Source organism: Octopus bimaculoides, chromosome 8 (genome assembly GCF_001194135.2).
Source record: "Octopus bimaculoides isolate UCB-OBI-ISO-001 chromosome 8, ASM119413v2, whole genome shotgun sequence".
NCBI classification, from domain to species: Eukaryota; Metazoa; Mollusca; class Cephalopoda; order Octopoda; family Octopodidae; genus Octopus; species Octopus bimaculoides.
In genome coordinates this window covers 52,749,170-52,754,410 of record NC_068988.1, presented here as the reverse complement: position 1 = coordinate 52,754,410, position 5,241 = coordinate 52,749,170, and positions in this window count along the sequence as shown.

Sequence of the window (5,241 nt, the reverse complement as noted above, 5' to 3'; positions counted from 1 at the left end):
CACTACATACGTCAAGATCACCAGCATTCTACCTCCCACACACAGCCCCTCGTTCCCGATCACCGTTTGTTATCTCCCCCTTTCTAACTTCCGGTCAGTCATTGTTATGATCGGCCATTATTATGATTGACCGTTGACTGAACACTATTCAATTTTTTTTCTCCGTGTTTTTCTCCTTGTCTCCGTATTCTTTCTGTTGAAGAGCGTAGCTCGAAACGTCAAAGACTTTCCGTATTCCCGAGCGTCATACTAATATATACTTTTGTTATTTACACCACCTGTCCTCGTCTGTTGTTATTATTTGTATATTCTCCCATATATATATAGATAGATAGATAGATATACACACATATATACACATATACATACAAACATACATACACACATATAAATGTATATGTATGTATCTATGTATGTATGTGCGAAAGTGCTTAAAAGTTCTTGACTTTGGGTAAAAGAAAATACATGAGGATCAGTTAATTATGATTTTATTCAACATATTACTCGTCTCAGTTTCACACAATTATTTCAGCAGTCCTTCAGTTTTTCTAAGCCCTGTAAAAGCACTCGGAAGGTTGGGTCTCCAGCTAGGTCTTTCACGATAGACTTAAAGCCAGGAACGTTTCAGTACACTCTCGTACGTATGTACGTATGTATGCATGTATGTATGTACGTACGTACGTACGTATGTATGTATGTATGTATGTATGTATGTATGTATGTATGTATGCATGCATGCATGCATGTATGTATGTACGTACGTACGTTCGTACACGTGGAGGCGCAATGGCCCAGTGGTTAGGGCAGCGGCTCATGGTCATAGGATCGCGGTTTCGATTCCCAGACCTGGGCATTGTGAGTGTTTATTGAGCAAAAACACCTAAAAGCTCCACGAGGCTCCGGCAGGGGATGGTGGCGGACCCTGCTGTACTATTTCACCACAACCTTCTCTCACTCTTACTTCCTGTTTCTGTTGTACCTGTATTTTCAAAGGGGCAGCCTTGTCACACTGTGTCACGCTGAATATCCCCGAGAACTACGTTAAGGGTACGCGTGTCTGTGGTGTGCTCAGCCAGTTGCACGTTAATTTCATGAGCAGGCTGTTCCGTTGATCGGATCAACTGGAACCCTCGACGTCGTAAGCGACGGATTGCCAACAACAACTGTATACTCCTCTGAATATGAATAGCCATTTGATTAAAATTATAAACACATGTCAAAAAAGTGTAAAAGAAAATATATAATACAATGTTGGCACAAATTGAAGATTAAGTAATGATTAAATAATGCCTTAATTACAGCTTAAGTATTTAATACGAACAACATTAAGGATTTTATCTTCGCAAACACCAATTTGAGTTTCATAAAGATACTATCAAAATCGAACGATTGCATCTAGCTCTTTGTTCCGTAATTGTCATACCATTTGCAATTCAACGAACTCTCGTTGTCTTCTCTCACAAATTTGCTATAAATGTGAATGCGTTTAAACGAACTTTTAAACTTTACGGCGTTTTCCTCTGCTTCGCTAGTAATTCATCAGCATCAATTAAGATTAGGTATTTTCTGATAAGGCGAGATATATCTCAATTTGATCTGATGTATCAGCGAAAATTAATCCTGAGAACATGTCTGTGAGTATTCTACGTGTGCGTGTGTAATATGCATACATATAATATATATGTACACACACACACTCACACACACAAACACAAAAACATACTTTTTTCTTTGAAACGTTGTAAACTGCTGTTTAAATTAATTTTATGTATACACATTAGCAAATCGTTAAACCATCCATTAATTTGGATGACTAAAACATATATACTAATAAAGAAGCAAATCCGAAAAGAGCTGAACTTAGCCAGTCTTAGCTGATGATGCAACGGAAATTGCCAAAACTGACGTCAGTATTAGGAATTCTCGATCGGCATTTTTCGGACGATTAGGGTCCCTGTTAGTGTATATGTTTACATTTATGTGCGTTGACTACAGCATTAAAGCATTTTAGCTCTTATTTCTAGCAATGTAGGTGTTTCTAACACCCTAATCACATTTATTGACAATTATAATTCTCCTGTTTATATCAATGTTATATACATGTAGACACACACACACACACACACACACACACACACACACACACACACAAATTAGTATAAACAGCAGGTTGCATTATTTCGCCAATGCAGAGAATTCTTAATGCTGACATCAGTTTCAGCAATTTTTATTGCCTCATCAGTTAAGCCTGTTCGATCTCGGCTTTCTTCGACTTGCATCTCCGTTAGTATATATGCTTCCGTCAACCAAATTAATGGATGGTTTAGCGATTTGCTAATGTGTATATATAAAATTAATATTGTGTGTGCGTGTATGTGTGTATGCGTGTGTGTATTTGTGTGTATTTTTGTGTGTGTCATTGTGTCTGTGTCCACCATTACCGCTTGACAACCGGTGTTGATGTGTTTACATGACTTAGTCGTTCGGCACACGAGACCGATAGAATAAGTTCTAGGCTTCAAAATTATGTCCTGGTGTCGATTTATTTGACTAAAACTCTTCAAGGCTGTGCTTCATCATGGCCGCAGTCAAATGACACGCTGCTTCTCCACGTATCTGCAGACCCAGCAGTCCTTGCCATCGTGATCTCATTACCAGCTTAAGAGATCAGGAGGTCGCAGAAATATTTGCATTGTAGCACCTTCCCACTACGAGTTACAAAAATTCTTATTTCAGACTGGTAAGGGAGATCCTCAACTCGTTATTCTACCCACAACTAAAGTCGGTTCTCAGGGTACGAAAATTTCAAGCCATTTCCGTAAGGACTTGCTGACTCTCCTTCAAAGTCCTCTACTGAAGATGGTAGAACCGCGAAATAGCATTCGTCCCCGAAAGAATCCGTGGAAGCCTTCTATGTTTGTAAATCCTGACCTTAAATTTGCCGGCTTCGTCTGACCTGTCCGCAGTAGATAGCCAATCTTCAAGTGCTTGGTTGGACACACGAATGGATGCTGTGTCCTTCGGACTGATATCAAACACCCTTACTTGGTTCTCACTGAATTCTCAGCATCGGATGGTATCTGTATGCCAACAACTTCCTACCGACCTTGCTCTTTTTCAGCACAAGAAATTTGGACTTGATTGGGCTGAAACTCCAGCTAGCCCAAATCATAAATTCCTCATGATCTTCTTGTTTCTCAAGACTGAAGTTGCTGTTGCAGTAAGATTATAAAAGCGTAATGGGATGGGCTGCCGGACACTTGACAAAGTGAGCGGCCCTGTGCATTGCACTTTAATCGACTTTACGATCACGATCATTGCAAACACGAAATGGATCAACAATATGGTACATCTGTAGCAAACTCATAAGAGACGGAGAGAGAACGTAAGTTCGTTTGCCCGAACATGAGAAATTATTGATTTCTCATTGGTTAAAAATTACTGCCCATATACGAATTAGGAACTTCGTTGAAGAAATCTTTCACGGGGTTACGGTTCTATGATTCGTGTATGAGTAGTTATAAAAACCCTGATTTTCGGCAAAATCTCCAGTGATCGTTGAATATTGCTCAAGTCCACGACACTCACCCTTTTGAGTATAGGCTAATATATATGCCATGTTCAATACTCAAATCCGACACATCCAATGATAATTGCCTTCTCGAGCTTTTGCTAGTTTGGTGTGGTAGAAGTATCAGAGTAAGGTGGCTGAACCTGTTTGGAGCCATGGTGCCTGTATAAGGTCACTTCATCCTGATCTTGGGTTGAGGACCTTCACCCTTAACAAGGTACTAAACAACTACCTCACTAGACACTATATCACCACTTCATCAAAAATAAGACGCTACACCACGATATGACTACTAAAAGGACCCGACGCTACCACCTCACAGGCTATCAAGACGCAGCACCACCAAATCATCGCTCCCATGATTAGGCTACCCCCATCGCTGCTACCTCACCACTAATATGACACCACACTAACCAATTTCTGGCCTTATTAATGGAATGAGGAATTCTGAAGTATCACTTTTACTTAAGAAGTTGACATTTCTTTTTGTCGCACTTCCATCATCATCATCATCGTCGTCGTCGTCGTCGTCGTCGTCGTCGTCGTCGTCGTCTTCCTCCGCCTCCTCCTCCTCATCATCATCATCACAGGCGTCGTCTTCGTTGCCTTCTTCGCCATGGAAAAAAAATGAGCGGGGGCAAAAAAAAAACCCCTCCAAAATCACTAAAAGAAAAATAAATACAAAAGCATGCAACAAGAAAAAGAACCAAAAAAATACGAAAAATGAAGATGCGATTACAAAAATATCTGCCACTAAGTAGGTTCAATCGTGGCACGGATAAACACGTGCTTTGTTTGAGAAACGGAAATGTTGCCAAGTGGACTGGAGATGACGTTTGAGACAAAGAGAGAGAGAGAGAGGGGGTGGGCAAAGGGAGAGAGAGAGTATGAGAGCTAGAGAGTGAGTTGAGAGAGAGAGGGAGAGAGAAGGAGAGAGAATGACTGGCGGCGAAGTAGGCAATGCAGACGAGATCAGAAATGTCTTGTATGTCGACAGACGACACACACTCGCGCATACACACATGCATATAAACAAGCACGTATACACACAGACATACATACACACACACGCACGTACACGCAGAATCATGCTATACACTCTTGTTTTCCTTCCCCCCCCCAAAAAAAAAAGAAAAAAAGAAAAACAAAGGAAAAAATGATGAAAAATATTTGAAAAAAAATAATAAAACGGGTTTCCGAATACAGGAAAAGAGCTACTTAGAAAGAAAAAGAGGAAGAAGGAAAGAAGGCAAGTAGAAGTATTACTTATTATCATATCTATTATAACGATAATTATTTACTACAAGTGTCAAGAACTAAAGTACCGAATCTCGAAGATATTTAGCGCCGTTATCATCATCAGCAGAAGTACCAACATCACCACCGCCGCCGCCGCCGCCAGATTTTCGTGGTCGTTGTTGTCATCGTCGTCGTCATCTTAATTATCATCATCATCACAATTACCACCATACCATCATCATCATCATCATCATCATCATCATCATCATCATCATCATCATCATAATCGCCATGTGTAGTTACAAATTCTCCACTTCACATAAGACAGAGCTGCTATTGTATGCGCCGTTCCGACATTTTTTTTTCCTTTACACATACATAAATGCATACACACACGCACACATACATTCATACAGAGAGAGAGGGGGGGG